This window comes from Chionomys nivalis, chromosome 1 (genome assembly GCF_950005125.1).
Source record: "Chionomys nivalis chromosome 1, mChiNiv1.1, whole genome shotgun sequence".
NCBI classification, from domain to species: domain Eukaryota; kingdom Metazoa; phylum Chordata; class Mammalia; order Rodentia; family Cricetidae; genus Chionomys; species Chionomys nivalis.
In genome coordinates, this window is record NC_080086.1 from 112,708,978 (window position 1) to 112,734,816 (window position 25,839).

Consider the following 25,839-nt stretch of genomic DNA (forward strand, 5'->3'; position numbering starts at 1 on the left):
ATATTGTCTGGTATAAATTAAGCAGTTTCAATATGTAAGACAACTCTTTCTACGTATTTTAAATCAGTAACTATATTGAGAGGTTCTTTAAAATCCATTAGTACCATAGGAATAGTATATAATTCTTCCTTTTAGACAGAATTATAAAGGCTTTGTTGCATATTACTTAATTCTTTTGATTTGTAACTTGCCTTCCCTGATTTATTGGCATCAGTATAAAATGTACAGGCTCCAGTTATTTGTCCATAACCTACAATTGAGGGAGGAATCCAAGAAGTTCTCTTTATAAGGTTAAGTCTATCACTTTGGGATAATTGCTATGAATTTCTCCCCCAAAATAGCATAAGACCTTTGCCAGGGTTCATTATCTTCCCATAATTTTTAACTCATCAGCAGTAAAAGGCACTATAATCTCTGCCTGGTCTATACCTGCTAATTAATGAAGTTTCAATTTACATTTTATAATTATTTCAGAGACTTTTTCACATGTTTTTAACTTTTACTTTCTTTATGTGATAAAAAGGATCATTCTAAGATAATATCATCTTTCTGCATTAAAATTTCTGTAGGAAATATTCTGGAAGGCAACATGACTAGAATACAATTAAGATTTGGATTCACACTATCCACATGTGCTTCATGTAATTTCTCTTCAAGATTTGACAATTACTTTTCTGCTTCAGCTGTTCATTCTCTGGAACTATTGAAGTCTTTATCATCATCTAAGGTTTTGTTTAAATGAATGATTAGATCAGGTGTTATCCCAATAGCCGGTGGTAGACGGTCAATGTCTCTCAATAATCTTTAAAAGTCATAAAGAGTCTGCAACCAATCTCTCCTAATTTGTGCCTTTTGTGTTCTAATTTTCTATAAACCTATTCTGTAACCTAGGTAATTAACAGAATCTCCTCTGAATATTTTCAGGAGCAATTTCTAATCCCCATTTAGGCAAGATTTTCTTCACTTCTTCAAACATACTTTTTAAAATATCTGTATTTGAATCAGATAACAAAATGTCATCCATGTATGATAGATTATAGACTTAGGAATTTGCTTACATATTATTTCCAATGTCTGGCTGACAAAGTATTGGCACAGGGTGGGGCTATTGAACATCCCTGTAGGAGGATGGCCTATTGATATCTCCTAGTAGGCTGAGAATTATTATAGCTAGGCACTGTGAAGGCAAAATTTTCTCTATAAAGGTATAGTAAAGAAACAATCCTTTAAATAAATAACTATGAGAGGCCACCCCTTTGGTAACAGAAAAGACAGTGGAATTCCAGATTATAGAGGGCCAAGAGGTTTAATAACCTTATTGATAGCTCTAAGATCTGTCACCATTTACCATTTTCCAGATTCTTTTTAACAACAAATATAGGAGCATCCCAAGGGCTGGTAGATTCTTCTATATGTCGAGCATCTAGTTGTTCTTGTACCAGTTATCTAAAGCATGCAACTTTTTCTCAGCTATAGCTACTGCTTAACCCATATTTGTTTCTCAGTTAACCATTTTAAAGGCAGAGCTGTTAGTACTTCTGAAGGTTTATCAATTGCTTTGTATCTTATAAAGCCTAAGTGGCTGGTGTACTTTGTCTATAATATCTACTGATATTTTCTTTGGAAACATAAGTTTTGGAGGCTGCAGGAATGTTAATCAGGATATTCCATTGCTGCAATAGGTCACAACACAAAATTCACTGCAGTATTGGCTACATATGGCCTTATTCTTCTTATTTGCCCTTATGGCCCTATGCATTCAACCCATCTCGTGCTTTGTTTTACCTGAGATATGGTAATTCCCAGGAATTGAGCATCTACTTCCTGAAGAGGCCAATTTGCATGTGAAGATTCTAGAGTAATGATAGTTACATTTGCACCCATGTCTAATAAGCTTTCAATAAAATGACATTTATACACACTCCTAGCTTTGGTCTTGTCCATTTGTAGAAGTCTGCCAGAATATATGTTTTCTTTGTCTACTGGAGTTTTTGACTCATTATCCAAATTTATCCCATCATTCAGACCAGTACTGCTTTGTAAACAGGCATTGGATTTTTAATTTCATGGTGAGACACGTTCTCCATAGTAACTGGGAATGACTGGACATCATTCATCGTGGGGAACTGAAAGAGGGATTCCACAGCATTTCCCAATGGTATTGGGTTTCCTTGTCTATCTTTCATTGACCTACATTCATTGGTCCAATGTTGGCCTTTGCCCCACCTCCTACATATACCTGAAGGCTGAGTCCTCCTATTTCTTTTTTTTATTTTTTATTGTTTATTTATTTATTAAAGATTTCTGCCTTCTCCCCGCCACCACCTCCCATTTCCCTCCCCCTCCCCCATCAAGTCCCCCTCCCTCATCATCCCTAAGAGTAATCCGGGTTCCCTGCCCTGTGGGAAGTCCAAGGACCACCCACCTCCATCCAGGTCTAGTAAGGTGAGCATCCAAACTGCCTAGGCTCCCACCAAGCCAGTACGAGCAGTAGGATCAAAAACCCATTGTCATTGTTCTTGAGTTCTCAGTAGTCCTCATTGTCCATTATGTTCAGCAAGTCCGGTTTTATCCCATGCTTTTTCAGACCCAGGCCAGCTGGCCTTGGTGAGTTCCTGATAGAACATCCCCATTGTCTCAGTGTGTGGGTGCACCCCTCGCGGTCCTGAGTTCCTTGCTCATGCTCTGTCTCCTGCTCTTGATTTGGACCTTGAGATTTCAGTCCAGTGCTCCAATGTGGGTCTTTGTCTCTGTCTCCTTTCATTGCCTAAATGTTTTTCTTTGGGTTCACCTTCTTTATTAGCTTCTCTAGGACCACACATAATAGGCTCAACGTCCCCTATTCATGGCTAGAAACCAAATATGAGTGAGTACATCCCATGTTCCTCTTTTTGGGTCTGGCTCACCTCACTCAGGATAGTGTTTTCTATTTCTGTCCATTTGCCTGCAAAATTCAGGAAGTCATTGTTTTTTACTACTGAGTAGTCCTCTAATATGTATATATTTCATACTTTCTTCATCCATTCTTCCATTGAAGGGCATCTAGGTTGTTTCCAGGTTCTGGCTATTACAAACAATGCTGCTATGAACATAGTTGAGCATATACTTTTGTTGTATGATAGGGCATTTCTTGGGTATATTCCCAAGAGTGGTATTGCTGGGTCCAGGGGTAGGTGGATCCCGAAATTCCTGAGAAACCACCACACTGTTTTCCAAAGTGGTTGCACAAGTTTGCATTCCCACCAGCAATGGATGAGTGTACCCCTTTCTCCACAACCTCTCCAGCAAAGGCTATCATTGGTGTTTTTGATTTTAGCCATTCTGACAGGTGTAAGATGATATCTTAAAGTTGTCTTGATTTGCAGAGGAGGCATTATTCCTAGTAATCCATTGTCTACAATCCTTTCTCAGATGGCCCATTCTATCACAATTAAAACATTTGATATTTTTATGTTTTCTCTTACCATTGGAATTGCTTCTCCTACCCATGATTCAGTACCATAGTCAAGTGTCTCAACAACCCTTGTATGCAAGACCCGTTCATCCATGGGTGCTGATCTGATCATTTAAGGCCCACGGATCCATTTGCACTCTATTTTGGCATTCTCATAAGCCAAAGATTTAATTATTATACATCTAGCTTCTGGGTCAGTTACCCCTATTTTTACAGCCCTAGTTAGTCATTGCAAAAAGTTATGCAAAATTTCTCTCTGACCCTGTTTAACCCTAAGATATGATTCATCTCTCTTTCCTAGTTCCTTAATCCTGTCCCAAGTCTCTAAAGCTGCTGTGCTACATAAGGACAAGGTGTGGTCATCATAAAGATCTTGATCCTGACGATCAGAGTAAAGTCCTTCACCTAGAATTTGATCTAGGGAAATCTCAAATCCTTTTGCTTTTTCTTGTTGCTCTAAAATTCTCACTTCCTCTTTTAAAAAGCACCTCAAAAGTAATTACAGTCCATTTTCTAGTACTGCTTAGATTAACTGAGCCCAAAGCTGAGTCATGGCTTTACTACTAAAAGCCCATGTTTTGATTATTTCCCTAACAAAGTATGCATGTAGTCTGTAAGCTACAATTGCTTGTTTAATTTCTTTTAGATCAGTCATATACATGGGCTCCCATGAATATTCATTGACAACCTTAGGGTACTTGGAGTCAGATACTTTTTCTGTTGTTATTACTGGAAAGACAGGCAAAACTCTGGGGAAGCTATTCCAGAGATTTTTACGTACCAACAAGGTTAAATTTTGTCTTTTTACATTTTGTTCCTGGTCATCAAATTCAATAATTTTCTCAACCTTTTCAAATCTACTTACCACTGCCTTTTGTAATGTCTGAATTTCCTGTCCATTGTTCTGCTATTATGCTCTCATTGAGGATTTCAAGATACGAAGTCTGTCCAGTAGAGATAATGTCTCATCCCTGGACATAATCTTCATAGCATGCATATTACCTTCCTGGGGAGACATTATCTCAGTAAATCTGTCATACCCTTTTGATAGAGTCCAAGTAATACATTTAACAGTGCATATTCTCTCAAATAATGTTTCAGCACCCACTGTCATTGATTGGAATTTATGTGCCAAATCGGCTGTTTCTTTCTCCAGGGAGCTGAATCTTCCTTTAAATAAATTACTATCAGTCTGTACCATTTCCAAAAGTATCTCAGTTGACTGATTTTTGTTAGTTAACTTGTTTGTGTCCTCCTTTAGATGTATGATCTCTCTTTTTTTTTTTTTGAGAAGTTTGGTACCAGTCTGTACCATTTCTAAAAGTACCTCAATTGATTGAGTTTTGTTAATTAAAGTTTTTATATCTTCCTTCAGATGTATGAACTCTTTCATGTGATTTTTGGTACCAGTCTGTACCATTTTTAAAAGTACCTCAGTTGACTGAGTTTTGTTAGTCGACGTGTTTGTGTCTGTCTTCAGATTCCCAACCTCTTTCTTAAGAAGACAGGAATCAGTCTGCAAACACTGTACCATTTCCATGAATTCCTCATTCTTAGCACTATTTTCAAACCATATTTTTAAGAAAAAAATATTGAAGTCAAGACTAATCCTCAGAAGCAAAAATAGTGATGTAAAAGGGATAACATATAAATCTTGTAAAGCCTCACACATGGTGTAAGTAAAAAGGTTATTGAAACCATGGAGAGTTAGGTTGTCTGACATATTGTCCTTTTAAATTAGCAACATATCTATAATTAGGATATTAAATCTTAACTGTGGTTTAATTAGCTGGATTAGGTGAAATAACTGTAACTTGCCAGTAGGTGTCATGGGCCACATACAAAACTAACTCAGCAGGGCATAGCAGTGCATGTGAATTCATGTGGTTGGTCTGAAATATGATTTTGGAGTGAAATGCTGTGCTCTGTGGATGTCTCTAGAGCAGTGGAATAGCCAAATGCAAACAAAGCATTAGAAAGCCATGGAACAACTGGCTTAGACCAGGGTGGCCCATGTCTCACCCAAATGTCTATGGTGCACCCCAGTGGGAGGCAAACAGCAGGGTATGTGGGGACTTGAAGCCAATCCGAGGCATGTGAAGAGAAAATATAAAGAACTGCAGTTGCTCTGCAGCAAGAAAGGCCACTGTGTGAGGCTCTATATTGAATCTCTGGCTCCATGCACAGTCCGCGACCAGCTGAGGGGCAGCAGAGCTGGGGGAAAGGTTCTAAAACCAAATGTTGGGCACCACTTGATAGTGTAATTCACAAAACAATCCCATACTGATTCAAAATTATGAATAATAAAATGGTTATTTATTTAAGAAAAAAACTTAGAGATCACTGTCCTAGACAACAGTCTTCTGAAGAGGAACAGCGTCTAGCAGCCATAAGCAGGATCCAGAAGCATGAGAGCAGGCACACAGTTACTTCTGCTTTTTACAGTATGAGAGACCATGCCCAAATTGGCTGGTATCTTAAAGGCAATTGGATGAAGGAGCAGAATGTCCTCCCATAGCATCCTCTGACTCCTACAATCCTTCATCTCTTTCTTTAGCAGGATTTCCTGACCTCATTCTAATGTTTGGTTGTGGGACTCTGTTGTTGGAGTTTGCTGGTTCATATACAGCTGCTCAGACATGAAATAATCACACAGAAAGTATATTATTTGCAAAACTGTTTGGCCAATAGCTTCAGCATATTTTTAGACAGCTCTTATATCCTAAACATAGCCATCTCCATTAATCTTTATATCACCATTTGGCTGTGAACTACTGGGTTAAATTCTATCTGACAATTTGTCTCCAATGGGGATACATGGCTTCTCCCTGACTCTGCCTACTCTCTCCCACTCTACTCCTCTGTTTAGATTTCCAAACTGGCTTTATTCTGTTAAGCCAATGGCCAAAAGCAGCTTCTTTATTCATTAACCAATAAAATCAACATATATATGATGGAAGAGATTGTTTGTACCGGCCACCCAGAACTGAAATAACCTCACTGAAACTATATTAATTAAAACCTTGCTTGGCCCATTAGCTCTAGGTTCTTATTGTCTAACTTTTACATCTTAATTTAACCCATTTGTTTTAATCTATACATCAGCATGAGGTCATGGCCTACCAACAAAGTATCAGCATGTCAATCTTTGGTAGTGGATCCATGGCATCTCTCTCTGCCTTCCTCTTCCCAGCATTCATTTCAGTTTCCCCCACCTAGCCCTGTTCACCTACAGCTCTGCTATAGACCCAAAGCAGTTTCTTTATCAACCAATAAAATCAAGACATAGACAGAAGGACCTCCAACACCATTTTCTCTTTCATGTTTAAACAAAAATAAAGGCTTTAGCTTTAACTTAGTAAAATTACATATAACAAAACAGTTATCAAGCAAGAATTACATTTACAATATTTATATTTACTTTATCTTTTACCATAACTAAGGAAAACTATAATAATAACGATCTATTCTTCAACTCCATCAAAGACTCCAGAAGGATATTATATTACCTATATAAACAGGAAGTACATTGCAAGCAACTTCCCAGAACTCTAGAATTGACAGAGATGTCTTGCTAACTGAACAGTCACCAAAATTTCTTCTGTACCATTGGGGCACCCAATCTTTATCCAGCAGACTCAGAGTATCCAGTAGGCTTTTCCATGAAGCAGGAAATTTCAAAGACATTTCCACCTATATTGCCAGTTTGCCCATCACTTTCCTCTATGTTCTACAAAATGTCTGGCAGACTCTTTCATGAAGCAGAAACCATGAAGTATCACCTTTAGGCAAATTCAGCAATCATTTCTTTGTGGGTTCTGTATGTCCAGGTCAGCAGTCCAGGCAGGAGCAGTTTCTTTACCAAATGCCTAGCAAACATAAGAGGCCTTTTTGATGCCCATGTTCGTCTTCAAGTAGCTTGGTGCTGCCAGGAACAGATATGTCTCATGTCATGAAAAATCCTAATTTACTAATACATTTGAAGAATACCTATCTAACTGAAATATATCTCTATACATCTAGAAAATCTAACATGACTATAAGCTTGACCATTATAGAGAATATCTATTAACTTATATTTTTAAATTATACACTACATTTGAAATGAGCTACACAAGCACAATACCTCAATCAAGATCAAATACACACACACACACACACACACACACACATATATATATAACAAAATTGATCTTAAATTTGTATCAATAAACCATGATCCATACCAATGTAAACTATTCATCTCTATAGACTATCCCATTTTAAATATAAACAAACAATTATAAGCAATATTTGGGAATATGGGCATAGTTTACCATACTGCTTCCTGCTGTTTGGGGGAGCTGTTAATAAGGTCTTTCATTGTGTATCCTGTGTGCTAAGTTCATCTCAGTCAGTAGTTTGGATGAAGTAATTTTTGAGGGTTTTCATGGCAACCTTTTCAGGTGGCCTTGGTCCATCAAACCATATTGATCTGGAAACAATCCTTAGGTTCTCATCTCTGTGAAAAAAAAAGAAGAGCCTATTTTCCAAAGCAACACATCCTTAGACTAAAATTTTGTAATCTAGATACCTTTATGTTGGTTTAACTTAGCAGCCCATGCAATGAAATGTCTCTCTGTACTTGGCTCTTTACAGTCAAAAAATTCAAAGATAACACAAACATAATCCAGACTCTCTGTAAATTTTCTATCTTTACATGTCTTATTTTTCTTTACCTCTTTTAATCTATGACCCTCTGTACACTGTCTCTTTAAATAGTTTACATTTTTGTTTAAAAAAAGCATTATCTTTTTTATGACTATACTTTTTCTTCTCACTTCTAAGCATATGTACATTTTTAAAACATACTGTGTCTAATTTAGAGGTCTCTTCCATCTGGATTTGTCTATATTTCATATCTGTAACAATTTTCTGACCAGAAGCACTTCTTAAAATGCTAAGTACTAGCCGGGCGGTGGTGGCGCACGTCTTTAATCCCAGCACTTGGGAGGCAGAGGCAGGCGGATCTCTGTGAGTTCGAGGCCAGCCTGGTCTACAAAGGGAGTTCCAGGACAGGCTCCAAAGCTACAGAGAAACCCTGTCTCAAAAAAAAAAATGCTAAGCACTTAAGACTCTAAGCTGCAACATTACTAGGTGAAATATGGTACTACATGTTTGCCCCACCTAGTTCAGCATGGTGAAGCTACTCACACCTCTGAGAGCCAGGCACACTGATCCACTTCCATGCACAGAGTTGGTCCATGTCGACATTAAGCAAGGTATAGCACTCTTCTCACAAAACCCACTCAAAATCTCTGTAGCTTCAACTCCTCTCTGAAAGAGTCAGAGTTCACAGCAGCAGGACCCAGAAAGCTGGCATTTTAAAACCTCATGGTTTTTATTCTTTTGTTATGGCTGAGTCAGGAAAACCTCTCTTAAATGAGCTGTGGCATGCTGCCAGCAAGCAGCAAGAAGCTGTGTTAAACTCTCTTTTTGTTTTTTGTTTTTGTTTTGTTTGTTTATTTGTCTAGAATTCCTTTTCAATCCTTCTTAGGTATGATGAGGTTTTAGTTGGCCAAAATTTTACAGATTTTAGGATAGAAGGGATTGTTTATACTGGCTCTGCAAATCAAAATAACCACACAGAAAATATATCATTTAAAACACTGCTTGTCTCATTAGTTCTAGGTTCTTCTTCTTCTTCTTCTTCTTCTTCTTCTTCTTCTTCTTCTTCTTCTTCTTATTATTATTATTATTATTATTATTATTATTATTATTATTATATTACTTTAAAAAATACCAATCCAAATTCCCACTCCCTCCCCCTCTTCCCACTTTCTTCATATACCATCCCATCTCTGCCCCTCCAATTCTAAGAGAGGGCAAGGCATCCTGCCTGTTGAAAGTCCAAGACCCTCCCTACTATGTCTAGGATGAGCAACATATACATCCAAAGAGACTAGGAGCCCCAAAAGCCAGAACATGCAGTAGAGATAGTACCACTGTCAGTGGCACCTCAGTCTGCCCCAACTGTCAACCACATTCAGAGGGACTAGTTTGATCCCATGCTCATTCACTCCCAGTCCAGTTGAAGTTGCTGAGCTCCCATTAGTTCATGCATCTGTATTATTGAGTGGACCCCTCATGTTCTTGACATCCTTGTTCATATTCTCACTCCTTTTACTCTTCAACTGAACCTTGGGACCTCAGTCCAGTGCTCTGATGTGGTTCTCTGCCTCAATTCCATTTGTTGTTAGATGAAGGTTTTATGGTGATATTTAAGATAAGCATCAGTCTGACTACAGGGCAAGGTCAGTTCAGGTACCATCTTCTCTATGTTGACCAATGGAATCAAATTGAAGACCTGGATATTAATCCCCAAAGCAACGAAAACCTAATTTTTTGGCAAAGAAGCTAAAATTAGACAATGGAAAAAAGAAAGAATCTTCAACAAATGGTTCGGGCATAACTGGATATCAACCTGTAGAGGAATGAAAATAGATCCATATCTATCCCCATGCACAAAACTCAGGTCCAAATAGATTATAGACCTGAATTAAATCTCACCACACTGATTCTGATAAAAGAGAAAGTGAGAAGTAGCCTTCGATGCATGGGCATAGAAGACCGCTTCCTAAAAATAATTCCAGTAGCACAGACACTGAGAACAACAATAAATAACTGGGACCTTCTGAAACTGAGAAGCTTCTGTAAAACAAAAGACACAGTCAATAGCACAAAAAAGGCAATTTGCTGAATAGTATAGAACATTTTTTTAATTGTTTCTTTGACATTTTATTTTATCCTATTGAGAATTGTTTGTTTAGGTCTGTACCTCATTTTTCTCTTGAGTTTTTTTTTTTCTTGTTTAGTTTTTTGAGTTCTTTATAAATTTTGGAGATGACAGTTGTCAGTCAAATGTGTTGTTGATGAAGATCTTTTTCCTTTTTTGTAGGCTGCCATTTTGTCTTTTTAACAGTGTTCTTTCCTTTATAGAAGGTTTTCAGTTTCTGGAAGTCCCATTTATTACTACTTAAACGTATTGTCTCTGCTACTAGTGTTCTATTCAGAAAGTTGCCTAATGTACTATTGCATATAAGGCTATCTACCACTTTTCTTTTAACCATGTTCAGTGTAATTGGATTTATGTCGAATTTTTTGATTCAGATTTATTTAGGATTGAATTTTATACAGCGTGATATGGATCTATTCTCATTCTTCTACATGATGACATCCAGCTATAACAGTTCTATTAGTTTAAAATGATTTTTTTTCCATTGCATAATTTTGGGTTCTTTGCCAAAAATCAGGTGAATAAATTTACGTAGGAGTCTTCAATTCAATTGGTCCATATGTCTATATTGATACAAACACCATGTTCCTTTTATTCACTAACTATGTAATAGAACTTGAGGTCAGAGGTGCTGATACCTTCAGCAGTTTTTTATTGTTTTGTTTTATGTTTTTTGATTTTGTATAGCATTATTTTAGCTCTTCTAGGTTTTTTGGTTTTTCATATGAAGGTGAGTATTATTCTATCAGGGTAGGTAACAATCTGTGTTGCAATTTTAATGGGGTTGTTTTAAATCTGAATATTGATCTTGGTAAGATATTTATTTTTGATATATTAATCCTATAGATCCATGAGCATCTTTCCATCTTCTCATATATTCCTTAATTTTGTCTTCAAAGATCTGAAGATGTTGTATTATAGGTCTTTTACTTGCTTCATTTGAATTGTCCAAATATATTTTACATGGTTTTTGGTGGTTGTGAAGAATATTGTGACCCTGGTTTCTTTCTCACCCTTTTGCCATTTGTTTATCAGAGTATTACTATCATATTCCACCACTTTGCTAAAGGAATTTGTCATCTGTAGGAGGTCCTTGGTAGAATTTTGTTGGTTCATTTATGTATACTATTATGTCATTTGCAAATAGTGATACTCTGATTTATTTTCCATTTTATATCTCCTTGATTTTTTTCTTTGTCTCATTGCTCTAGCAATAACTTATACTACTTTATTGAATAGATATGAAAAGAGAGGTCATCCTTTTCTTGTTCCTGATTTTGGTAGAATTACTTTTGAGTTTCTTTTCGTTTAATTTGATGTTATCTTTTGGCTCACTGCACATTGCTTTTATTATATTTAGGCTTATTCCTTGTATTTCTGATCTTTCCAAGACTTTTATTGCAAAGGGATGCTGAATTTTGTAAAAGGCTTTTTCAGTATCTAAGTAGGTGACCATGTAGATTTTTTTATTAGTTTGTTTACATACTTAAATGAATTGGCATATTTTTGCATGTTGAACCATCCCTGCATCTCTGAGATGAATCCTACTTGATCATAGTCAATGATCTTTTTTATGTGCTCATGGATCTGGCTTGATCAGTATTTTATGGAGTATCTTTTGCATCAAGTTTAATGAGGAAAATTTGTCTGTAATTCTCTTTCTTTGTTTCATCTTTGTGTAGTTTGGGTATGAGAAAAACTGTGGCCTAATAAAAAGAATTTGACAATGTTCCTTCTGTTTCTTTCTTTTTTTCTTTCTTTCTTTCTTTCTTTCTTTCTTTCTTTCTTTCTTTTTTTTTTTTTTTTTTTGGTTTTTCGAGACAGGGTTTCTCTGTGGTTTTGGAGCCTGTCCTGGAACTAGCTCTTGTAGACCAGGCTGGTCTTGAACTCACAGAGATCCGCCTGCCTCTGCCTCCCAAGTGCTGGGATTAAAGGCGTGCGCCACCACCGCCTGGCTTGTTCCTTCTGTTTCTATTGTGTGGAATAGTTTGATGAATATTGGTATTAGCTCTCCTTTGAAAGTATTGTAAAATGTCCTGCTAAAATCCTCTGGTCTTGGACTTTTCTTTTTTCTTTTTCTTATTTTTTTCTTCTGGTTGGGTGACTTTTAATAACAACTTACATTGCCTTAGGAATTAAAATTGCTTATTTGATCTTTTCTTAATTTGAGTATGTAATAGATATTATTTCTTCATTTCTTTTAGATTTTCCAATTTTTTGGAGAACAGGTTTTGAAGTATCACAATGATTGTCTAGATTTCCCCCATGTCTGTTATGTTCTTTTGTTCATTTCAGATTTTGTTCAGTTGGATATTCTCCCTCTGCCTTTTAATTAGTATGAACAAGGGATTGTCTATCATGTTGATTTTCTCACAGAACCCATGCCCTTTTTTAATCCATTCTTTGTATTGTTCTCATTCTTTCTATTTTATTGATGTCAGTCCTTAGTTTGATTGTTGCTTCTGTTCTGCTTTTAGGTTTGCTTTATTCTTTTTGTTCTAGTGCTTTCAGATGTGCTACTAAATAACTCATTACAGATGTCTCCAAATTCTTGATGCAGGCAGTTACTGTTATGAGTTTTCACTTGGCAGTGCCTTCATTGTTTCCCATGTCCTTTAGTATGTTGTACATTTAATTGAATTTTAGAAAGTCTTTCATTTCTTTATTTCTTCCTTTACCCAATGATAATTTAGCTGAGAGCTGTTCAGTTTCCATGTGTTTGTAGCTGTCTGCAGTTTGTGTTTTTTGTTGAACTCCATCTTTATGTGATAGTAGAGATAGCTTTTTGCATGACAGCTAGGAGGCAGGGAGGAAGGGACCAGAGACAAGATAAAATCTTGTAAAGGATGTTCTTCAGCTTGGCCTTGCCGTCTAAATTTTCTACCACCTTACTGTCTTCGAAACACAATTGTGTGGGTGATGCCTCATCTTCAAGTTTTAACAGTATATTTAATTTATCTCAAACTTGTATATTTTCAAAATGGTAAATAGAATTGGAAAAAAATATATTTTGGTGTACTTTATTTTAGTGGAAATGTTTCAATGTTATCAATTTAAGATGATATGGGTTATAGACTTGCCATAAACTGCCTTTATTATGTTGAGGTATAGCTCTTCAATCTTTATCTATCCTTAAACTCTCCAGAAGTTGCAATATGGAAGAGTATTTGATTTTGTCAAAGACCTTCTTTACTTCTAGTGAGATGATTACGTGGTTATTTTCATTCAATTTGTTTATATGGCCGACTGTGTTTATCTACTTGCTTATATTGAACCATTATTGCATCTCCAGAGTGAAGAAAATTATCCCCTTCTTTTAGATATTTTCAGTTCTAAACAAAATAGGTGAGGGGGGGCTGGAGAAATGGCTCAGAGGTTAAGAGAATTGTCTGCTCTTCCAAAGGTCCTGAGTTTAATTCCCAGCAAATACATGATGGCTCCCAACTATCTGTAATGAGGTCTGGTGCTCTCTTCTGGCCTGCAGGCATACACATAGACAGAATATCATATACTAAATAAATAAATATTTTTAAAAAAGAAAAAAAAACAGATTTTTTTAACTACATTCTCTCAAATCTCTGCACTTCATCAGTTTCTGTTGTTTTATTCCCATTTTCATAGGCAATTTTCTTTCTTTCTTTCTTTATTTTTTTATTGAAAAAAAAATTTTCGGCCTCCTCCCTGCCTTCCATTTCCCTCTCTCTCCTTCCACCCCTCTTGCCCTCCCCCCCCACTCCTCTTCTCCTCCCTCTCCAGTCCCAGGAGCAGTCAGGGTTCCCTGCCCTGTGGAAAGTCCAAGGTCCTCCCCCCTCCATACAGATCTAGGAAGTTGAACATCCAAACTGTCTAGACTCCCACAAAGCCAGAACCTGAAGTAGGATCAACACCCCGTGCCATTGTCCTTGGCCTCTTGTCAGCTCTCATTGTCCGGCATGTTCAGAGAGTCCGGTTTTATCCCATGCTTTTTCAGTCACAGTCCAGCTGGCCTGGGTGAGTTCCCAATAGATCGGTCCGACTGTCTCAGTGGGTGGGTGCACCCCTCGTGGTCCTGACTTCGTTGTACATGTTCTCCCTCCTTCTGCTCCTCATTAGGACCTTGGGAGCTCAGTCCGGTGCTCCAGTGTGGGTCTCTGTCTCTGTCTCCACCCATTGCTAGATGAAGGTTCTATGGTGATATGCAAGATATTTATCAGTATGGCTATAGGATAGGTTCATTTCAGGTTCCCTATCCTCAGGTGCCAAAGGAACTAACTGGGGACATTGCCCTGGGCATCTGGTAGCCACCCCAAGTTCAAGTCTCTTGCCAACCCTTAGGTGGTTCCCTTAACTAAGATATGAGTTTCCCTGCTCCCGTATCCAACCTTCCTATATCCCCAATCATCCCGTTTCCCCAAGTTCCCCTCATCCTCTCCTTCACACTTTTCTTTCTCCATCTCCCCTTACCCCCATCCCACCCTACCCCCAAGATTCCAATTTTTTGCCCGGCACTCTTGTCTACTTCCCATAGCCAGGAGGATAACTATATGTTTTTCCTTGGGTTTGCCCTCTTGTTTAGCTTCTTTAGGACCACATATTATAGACTCAGAGGCCCCCTATCCATAACTAGAAACCAATTATGAGTGAGTACATCCCATGATCTTCTTTTTGGGTCTGGGTTACCTCACTCAGGATAATATTTTCTATTTTCATCCATTTGCATGCAAAATTCGAGAAGTCATTGTTTTTTACTGCAGAGTAGTACTCTAATGTGTATATATTCCACACTTTCTTCATCCATTCTTCCATTGAAGGACACCTAGGATGCTTCCAGGTTCTGGCTATTACAAATAATGCTGCTATGAACATAGTTGAACAAATGCTTTTGTCATATGATAAGGAATCTATTGGGTATATTCCCAGGAGTGGTATTGCTGGGTCCAGGGGTAGGTTGATCCCAATTTTTCTGAGAAACCACCACACTGATTTCCAAAGTGGTTGCACAAGTTTGCAGTCCCACCAGCAATGGATGAGGGTACCCCTTTCTCCACAACCTCTCCAGCAAAGGCTATCTTTGGTGTTTTTGATTTTAGCCATTCTGAGTTTTGTGCATGGTGATAGATATGGGTCTATTTTCATTCTTCTACAGGTTGACATCCAGTTGTGCCAGCACCATTTGTTGAAGATGCTTTCTTTCTTCCATTGTACACTTTTAGCTCCTTTATCAAAAATGAGGTGTTCATAGGTTTGTGGGTTAAAATCCGGGTCTTCTATTCGATTCCATTGGTCGACTTCTCTGTTTTTATGCCAGTACCAAGCTGTTTTTATTACTGTAGCTCTGTAATAGAGCTTGAAGTCAGGGATGGTAATGCCTCCAGAAGATCCTTTATTGTATACGATTGTTTTCGCTATCCTGGGTTTTTTGTTTTTCCATATAAAGTTGATTATTGTCCTCTCAAGATCTGTGAAGAATTTTGATGGGACCTTGATGGGGATTGCATTGAATCTATAGATTGCCTTTGGTAGAATTGCCATTTTTACTATGTTGATCCTCCGAATCCAAGAGCAAGGGAGATCCTTCCATTTTCTGGTATCCTCTTCAATTTCTTTCTTCAAAGACTTAAAGTTCTTATCAAATAGATCTTTCACTTCCTTGGTTAAAGTTACCCCAAGATATTTTATGCTGTTTGTGGCTATCGTGAAAGGTGATGATTCTCTTATTTCCCTCTCTGCTTCAATATCCTTTGTGTATAAGAGGGCAACTGATTTTTTGGAGTTGATCTTGTATCCTGCCACATTACTAAAGGTATTTATTAGCTGTATGAGTTCTTTGGTGGAGTTTTTGGGGTCGCTTAAGTACACTATCATATCATCTGCAAATAACGCAAGTTTAACTTCTTCCTTTCCAATTCGAATCCCCTTGATCCCCTTAGGTTGTCTTATTGCTATTGCTAAGACTTCAAGAACTATATTGAAGAGGTATGGGGAGAGTGGACAGCCTTGTCGTGTTCCTGATTTTAGTGGGATGGCTTTAAGTTTCTCTCCATTTAATTTGATGTTAGCTGTCGGCTTGCTGTAAATAGCTTTAATTATATTTAGGTATGACCCTTGTATCCCTAATCTCTCCAAGACTTTTATCATAAAGGGATGTTGAATTTTGTCAAATGTTTTTTCAGCATCTAATGAAATGATCATGTGCTTTTTTTTCTTTCAGTTTATTTATATGATGGATTACATTGATAGATTTGCGTATGTTAAACCAGCCCTGCATCTCTGGGATGAAGCCTACTTGATCACAATGGATAATTTTTCTAATGTGTTCTTGGGTTCGGTTTGCCAGTATTTTGTTGAGGATTTTTGCGTCGATGTTCATGAGTGAGATTGGCCTGTAATTCTCTTTCTTGGTTGAGTCTTTGTGTGGTTTTGGTATCAGAGTTACTGTAGCTTCATAAAAGGAATTTGGCAATGACTCTTCTGTTTCTGTATTGTGAAATACATTAAGGAGTATAGGTATTAGGTCTTCTTGTAAGTTCTGGTAGAATTCCGCATTGAAACCATCTGGTCCTGGACTTTTTTTGGAAGAGAGGTTTTTGATAACAGCTTCTAATTCTTCAAGACTTACAGGTCTATTTAGGTTGTTCACCTGGTCCTGGCTTAACTTTGGTATATGGTATTCATCTAAAAAAGTGTCCATTTCTTTAACATTTTCCAGTTTTGTGGCATACAGGCTTTTTTAGTAAGATCTAATGATTCTCTGAATTTCCTCTGTGTCTGTGGTTATGTCTCCCTTTTCATTTGTGATTTTATTAATTTGCAAATTCTCTCTCTGCCGTTTGATTAGTTTGGATAGGGGTTTATCAATCTTGTTGATTTTCTCCAGGAATCAGCTTTTGTTTCATTGATTCTTTCAATTGTTTTCTGTGTTTCTATTTTGTTTATTTCAGCCCTTAGTTTGATTATTTCCAGTCTTCTAGTCCTTCTAGCTGAGTCCGCTTCTTTTTTTTCTAGGGCTTTCAGGTGGGCTGTTAAGTCTCCAATGTGTGCTTTCTCTCTTTTCTTTAAGTGGGCACTTAGTGCTATGAACTTTCCTCTCAGGACTGCTTTCATAGTGTCCCATAGGTTTGAGTATGTTGTTTCTTTATTTTCATTGTCTTCAAGGAAGACTTTAATTTCTTTCTTTATTTCTTCCTTAATCCAGGTATGGTTCAGTAGTTGACTGTTCAGTTTCCATGAGTTTATAGGCTTTCTGGTGGTAGCATTGTTGTTGAATTCTAGCTTTAATCTATGGTGATCTGATAAGATACAGGTGGTTACAGATATTTTTTCGTAACTGTGGATGTTTGCTTTGTTACCGAGTATGTGATCAATTTTCGAGAAGGTTCCCTGAGCTGCAGAGAAGAAGGTATATTCTTTCCTATTTTGGTGGAATATTCTATAGATGTCTGTTAAGTCCAATTGATTCATTATCTCCAATAATTCTCTTATTTCTCTGTTAGGTTTCTGTCTAATTGACCTGTCCATTGGTGAGAGAGGAGTGTTAAAGTCTCCTACTATTAATGTGTGTGGTTTGATGGCTGCCTTGAGTTTTAACAATGTTTCTTTTACGTACGTGGGTGCTTTTGTATTAGGGGCATAGATATTCAGGATTGAGACTTCATCCTGATGAATTGTTCCTGTTATGAGTAGAAAATGTCCCTCTCGATCTCTTCTGATTGATTTAAGTTTGAAGTCAACTTTGTTAGAAATTAGTATGGCCACCCCTGCTTGTTTCTTAGGTCCATTAACTTGATAATCCTTATCCCAACCCTTTTCTCTGAGTAGGTGTCTGTCTTTGTAGTTGAGGTGTGTTTCTTGTAAACAGCAGAATGTTGGATCCTGTTTTCATATCCAATCTCTTAGTCTGTGCCTTTTTATAGGTGAGTTGAGTCCATTGACATTAAGTGATAATAATGACCAGTGGTTGTTAACTCCGGTAATTTTTTTAGTAGTAAATTTTGTGTGTTTCCCTTCTTTGTGTTGCGCTGGTGAAGGGTCTCTAGTTGTCTGAGATATTGTGGTCATTGTTGGACTCCTTGGTTAGTGATTTTCCTTCTATTACTTTCTGTAAGGCTGGATTTGTGGCTACGTATTGTTTAAATTGTTTTTATCCTGGAAAATTTTGTTTTCTCCATTTATAGTGAACGAAAGTTTGGCTGGGTATAGTAGTCTGGGCTTGCATTCATGGTCTCTTAGTTTCTGCAGTACATCTATCCAGGTCCTTCTGGCTTTCATGGTTTCCATAGAGAAGTCAGGTGTAAGTCTGATAGGTTTACCTTTATAAGTAACTTGGCCTTTTTCCTTGCAGCTCTTAATATTCTTTCTTTATTCTGTATGTTTTGTGTTTTGATTATTATATGGCGAGTGGATTTTTTTTTTATCCAGCCTATTCAGTGTTCTGTATGCTTCTTGAACCTTCGTAGGTATATCTTTCTTTAGGTTGGGAAAGTTTTCTTCTATAATTTTATTAAATATATTTTCTGGACCATTGAGATGTGCTTCTTCCCCTTTTTCTACTCCTATTATTCTTAGGTTTGGTCTTTTTATTGTGTCCCATATTTCCTGAATGTTTTGTGATGAGAGTTTGTTGGCCTTGCTGTTTTCTTTGATCAGCGTGTTTATTTTCTCGATGGTATCTTCAGAATCTGAGATTCCTTCTTCTATCTCTAGTATTCTGTTGGTTATGCTTGTTTCTGTAGACTCTATTCGTTTACCTAGATTTTCCATGTCCAGCCAGCCTTCTGTTTGTGTTTTCTTCTTTGCCTCCAATTCAGTTTTCAATACTTGAACTGTTTCCATTATCTGTTTGATTGTTTTTCCTTCGTTTCCTAGGGTATCATTCACTGATTTACTCAATTCTTCAAACTTTCTGTTATACTTCTCATCCAATTCTATAAGGGCATTTTTTACATGCTGTTTAAGGGCATCAATCACTTTCATAAAGTCAATTTTTTCTACTTCTTCATGATTAAGGTGTTCATGTCCTCCTGTTGTGAGGTCGCTGGGTTCTGGTGTTTCATATTATTTTTCATATTGTTGGGTGAATTCTTGCATTGGTGCCTGCCCTTCTCTTCCTCTGAATGCTCTCCTATGGATCTTCTTTTACAGGATCAGGTCTTCTTGCCTACCATGGTACCTTCCCAGTGATGGTACTCACCAGTGATGGCTCTCCTGGTGCTCCAGTGATGTCTCTCCTGGTGACAATATCAGATCTCCATGCACAATGATGGCTCTCCTGGTGCCAAGATCCACTCTCCATGCTGGTTGGGTAGTTCGTAAACAAAGCACCTACCTTGCTTGGTGCAGGCAGGCCAGTGAAACAAAGGAACTCCCGCCCGCCTGTTTGCCCTGAGGATTCGCCCCCAGCGCCCAGACAGGCTGAGCTAGGTGGTCTCATGTGCCCAAAGAAGGAAGGGGGCAGAAGGAAGAAGGGTTCTGGATGCAAGCTGGGTGGGATAGGAACAGAGAGGCAGTCTGCAGGGAGTAGAGTCTCTGCAGGGAGCCCAGGAGGGGTGGGGGGGTGAGGAACTTCTGAGTTCCCTTTCCGGGGCTGCTGCCGTGTCACAAACTCACCCCAATGATGTCTCTCCTGGTCGGCAATTTTCTTAATTTGGATATCTTCTCTCTACCTTTCAGTTAACTAGACTAAGGGTTTGTCAATTTATTGACTTTTCTCAAAGAATCAACTCATTTTTTTTCCCATTGATTCTATGTGTTTTTGCTAGCTGATCCTACTGTATTGATTCTGGTCCTGAGTCTGACTCTTTCATTTTATTTCTTTTGCTGGGTTGTTTTTTAATAATTTATTTTATTTTATTTTTAAAAAGAAACAAACTATCTTTTTTTCATTTTACATAGTCATCTCCTCCACCTATGGCACTTTGTATCCACTGCTCAGAGAGAATGATGCACACTATTTTGAGGAAGGTCCAAGTCCCTCTCTAATGTATATAGGCTAAGCAAGATATCCATACAAAGAGAATGGGTTCCCCAAATGCCAGTTTTTACTGGCTCCCCACCAACCACTCCTTCTCTGTTTCTGTTTATAAAGGGTCAGGCCTCCTATGGATATCAATAAAGCATGACATATCAAATCTAGCTAGGCTGGCTTGTTTCTTACATACATTTGTTTGGAATATCTTTTATCATCCTGTTTTATTTTGTTTTTGTTTGTTAAAGATAAAGTTTATTTGTAGCCTTGGAACCTGGCCTGGAACTAGCTTTTGTAGACCAGGCTGGCCTCAAACTCAGAGATCTTCCTGGCCCTGTCTCATGAGTGCTGAGATTAAAGGAGTGCACCACCACAACCCAGCTGAGGTGTGTTCCTTGAATGCAGCAGAAGGATGGATGCTGTTTTCAAATCTATTCTGCTAGTCAGTGTCCTTATATTGGGGAAAGGAAACCACTGATGTAGATTATTTCTAGTGAGAAGTGTTTTTGACTCTTGTAATTTTTGTGTGTGTGTTGTGGGAGTGGGGGTAGGGGTGAGATATGGTTTCTGTGTGTGGGTGGGGTATGTGTTTTATCTTGAGTGGTTTGGCTTCAGTTATTTATTCACATGTTTTCTTGGGTATGGTTATCCTATTCTGGTTAAAGTGTTTCTTCTAATGCCTTCTGTCAGATTGGGTTTATAGATAGAAACTGCTTAAATTTGGTTTTATCATGGAATGTCTTATTTTCTCCACCTACAATAATTGAAAATTGTGCTGTGTATAGTAGTCACGTCTGACATATGTGGTCTCTTAGAGTCTACTGCATATCTGTCTATGAATTTTTGGCTTTTAGAGTCTCTATTGACAAATCAGGCTTTAATCTAATAGATTAGAATTGCATTTCATATGTTACTTTGTCTATTTCACTTGCGGTTTTTCACTATTCTTTCTTTGTTCAATATGTTTAGTATTTTTTATATATCGTGAGGATATTTTTTCTGGTCCTTTCTGTTTGGGGCTCTGCATGTTTCTTGTACTTCTATAGACTAATTCTTCAGCTTAGGAAATTTTTCTTCCTTGATTTTGTTGAATCTTTTCTGTTTCTTTGACCTGGAGCTATTCCTATATTATTATTATTATTATTATTATTATTATTATTATTATTATTATTATTATTATTATTTATAGATTTGGTCCTTTCATAGTTTTAAGACTTCCTCAATGTTTTATGCCTGAAGATTTTTATACTTAACAATTTTTGAGCTAATGGGCCAATCTGTTTATAACTAATGTATACCTCTGCGTAATTTCTTTTAATGGCTGAAAGACCAGGTGGGACAAAAAACCTCAGTCAACAGAATGATGCCCAATATGGGGCTGAAAATCTATTTAAAGGCTGAGAGAGCTTGGGAAGTTTTTCTAGACAGAAAAGAATAAAGTTAAGCATAGCTGATTGATAGCAGCATTTCTTAGGTGGGATATGCTTGCTAGAGGCAAGCATTCTCATTTAGGAGAGGCATCCTGACTCAGTTTAAGCCATAAAACCTTACAGCTCTTTTAAGAGGTCTTGCCCCAAAACACATAAATGGTGTTGATGAAAAGCTGACCCCATGCTTTTTGGTTTTCAGCCATAGTAGGAAAAAAAACCATGTTGTTTTACAATCCTGGCTTTTGAGGCTGTCCTGCCAGCATAAACTTTGACCCTTCAGGCAGGAGTCTGGCTACAGAGCATTTGAGTATGGTTTGTGAGCATACTGTTGTGACTTGCTTGTTGGCAGAGACCTAGAAATGCTGTAGAGTTGTTGGAATCTCAGAAAGTTAAGAAATGGGCTGGATCCAGCCAGAAAAGCAATGGGCTGTAATCCTAGCCATATCACTTAGCAAATTAAAGACTCATATGGTTAGAAAAAGAGAGAGATACAGTAAAGAAAGATTAAAAGATGAAAAAAATCTTTAAATGGTTTACTGTGTTTAAAAATATATGTAGGCTTGGGAGAAAAAAAGGGAGTCATGGTGTATGATGGCACACACCTTTAATCCCAGCACTTGGGAGGCAGGGGAAGGTGGATCTCTGTGAGTTCAAGGACAGCCTGGACTATAGAGGGTGTTCCAGGACAGACAAAGATACACAGAGAACCTGTCTCAAAAATCCAAAAATTAAAAGTAAAAATAAAAGAATTTGAGGTTAAAATAAAGCCAAGTAAAGATGAAAAATACACAGGGAGTTGGATACTGTATGTTATTATGTTCCTTTTTGTATTGTTTGAATGCTGAGAAAGGAGAAACAGCTGCTAAAAGATATTTGTTTATAAATGCTGCTAAACTAATCCAAGATAGGAATTTTGAAAACATCTTGACTTCAAAATTGAAATCAAAAGATATGTTACTTTGGAGAACAGGTTTTGCTTTCATTTCCACAGAAAATAAGAGGCTATGGATTTATTCTGAGTTAAGGAAAATCAGGTTTCATCAATGAAGACTACCTGAGTAATCTCTGGTAAGAACAGATGGCCCAAATTGTCAGAGTTCTACATCTAGAACAGATTCAAGATGCTGCCTGAGATGATCAAGAACCATCTTGTCAGGATTTGATTATAATTCTAAATCCTCTCTAGGTCTCCATAAGATTATCAGTGCTCCCAACCAATAGGAAGTAGCCTGAAAAACTATGCCCATATTCCCTATAAATGGACTATAGATATTTCTCTTTGTTGGTTACAAGTTGTTATGGCCAATGGTCAGGAGAAAAGCTAAACAAAGGATATTAAATTCAGAGTTCTTGCTTTTTTAAAAAAAACAGAGGGGGAAGTGGTGTGGGATAATGGTCTGTATTTGGTCAGTTATATTTTAAATAAATGCTGATTGGCCAGTAGCCAGGGAGAAAGTATAGGCAGGACAACCAGACAGGAAGTAGAGGCAGGTCAATGAGAGCAGGAGAAATCTAGGAAGAACGAAGTCCTGGTCTGTAATCCTGAACCAGCCACAGAAGAAGAAAGATGTGACTGCCTCACCAAATAGGTACCAAGCCATGTGGATAACATAGACAAGAATAATGGTCTAATATAAGTTATAAGAGTTAATAAGAAAAAAAAATAAATCTTCAAACACCTGATCTTTGACAAAGAAGCAAAAAATATCAAATGAAAAAAAATAAAGCATATTTAACAAGTGGTTCTTGCATAACTGGATATCAACATGTAGAAGAATGAAAATAGACCCATATCTATCACCTTGCATAAAACTCAAGTCCAAATGGATCAAAGACTTCAACATAAAACTAGCCACATTGAACTTTATAGAAGAGAAAGAGGGAAGTACACTTGAATGCATTGGCACAGGGAACCACTTCCTAAATATAACCCCAGCAGCACAGACACTTAGAGATTAAAATAATAAATGGGATCTCTTGGCACTGAAAAGCTTCTGTAAAGCAAAGGACACGGTCAACATGACAAAATGACAGCCTACTGAATGGGAAAAGAACTTCAATAACCCAAAATCAGACAGAGATCTACTCTCCAAAATATACAAAGAACTCAAGAAATTGGACACCAAAAGATTATATAATCCAATAAAAAAATGGAGTACAGACTTAAACAGAGAACTCTCAACAGAGGAATCTAAAATGGCTGAAAAATACTTAAAGAAATGTCCTTAGTCATCAGAGAAATGCAAATCAAAACAACTCTGATATTCGGTTTTACACCTGTAAGAATGGCCAAAATCAAAATCACTGACAACAACTTATCCTGGAGAGGTTGGAGTGAAAAGGGAACACTTCTGCATTCCTAGTGGGAACACAAGCTGGTACAACCCCTTTGGATGTCAGTGTGGTAAATTTTCTGAAAATTAGGAAACAACCTTCCTCAAGACCCAGTAATACCACTTTGGGGTATATATCCAAAGGATGCTCAATCATGCCACAAAGACATGTTCTCAACTCTGTTCATAGCAGCTTTGTTTGTCATAACCAGAACCTGTAAACAACCTAAATGCCCCTCAATTGAAGAATGGATACGAAAAATGTGGTTAATTTACACAATGAAGTACTATACAGCAGAAAAAAATAATGACAGTTTGAATTTTGCAGGAAAATGGATAGAGCTAAAAAACATTATTTGGAGTGAGGTAACCCAGATACAGAAAGACAATTATCACATGTACTCACTCATAGGTGGTTTTTAAACACAAATCAAAGAAAACCAGCCTACAAACCACAATCCCAAAGAATTTAGACAACAATGTGGACATTAAGAGAGACTTACATAGATATAATCTGCATGGGAACTAAAATGTAGAAAAAGACAAGATCTCCTAAGTAAATTGAGAGCATGGGGACCTTGGAGGGAGGGTTGAAAGTGGGAAGGGAGAGGCATTAAGGAGAAGAGAGAAAAATGTAGAGCTCAATAAATATCAATAAAAAAGAGTTAATAAAATCCTGAGCTAATGGGCCAATCAGTTTATAGTTAATGTATAACTCTGTGTGATTTCTTTGGGACTTAATAGCTACAGGGACAGGCGGGTCAGAAAACCTCCGTCAATAATATCAAATATAAACCTCCCTACAAAAAAAAGCCCAGGACCAGATGGTTTCAGTGCAGAATTCTACCAGAACTTCCAAGAAGACCTAATACCTATACTCCTTAATGTATTTCACAATATAGAAACAGAAGAGTCATTGCCAAATTCCTTTTATGAAGCTACAGTAACTCTGATACCAAAACCACACAAAGACTCAACCAAGAAAGAGAATTACAGGTCAATCTCACTCATGAACATCGACGCAAAAATCCTCAATAAAATATTGGCAAACCGAATCCAAGAACACATCAGAAAAATTAATCCCAGCACTCGGGAGGCAGAGGCAGGCGGATCTCTGTGAGTTCGAGACCAGCCTGGTCTACAGAGCTAGTTCCAGGACAGGCTCCAAAGCCACAGAGAAACCCTGTCTTGAAAAACCAAAAAAAAAAAAAAGAAAAAGAAAAAGAAAAATTATCTATTATGATCATGTAGGCTTCATCCCAGAGATGTAGGGCTCGTTCAACATACGAAAATCTATCAATGTAATCCATCATATAAATAAACTGAGAGAAAAAAAACATATGATCATTTCATTAAATGCTGAAAAAACATTTGACAAAATTCAACATCCCTTTATGATAAAAGTCTTGGAGAGATTAGGGATACAAGGGTCATACCTAAATATAATAAAAGCTATTTACAGCAAGCCGACAGCTAACATCAAATTAAATGGAAACTCAAAGCCATCCCACTAAAATCAGGAACACAATGATGTCCACTCTCTCCATACCTCTTCAATATAGTGCTTGAAGTTCTAGCAATAGCAATAAGACAACATAAGGGGATCAAGGTGATTCGAATTGGAAAGGAAGAAGTTAAACTTTCGTTATTTGCAGATGATATGATAGCGTACATAAACAACCCCAAAAACTCTACCAAAGAATTCCTACAGCTGATAAACAACTTTAGTAATGTGGCAGGATACAATATGAACTCCAAAACATCAGTTTCCTTCCTATACATAAAGGATAAGGAAGCAGAGAGGAATATCAGAGAATCATCACCTTTCACGATAGCCACAAACAGCATAAAATATCTTGGGGTAACTCTAACCAAGGAAGTGAAAGATCTATTTGACAAGAACT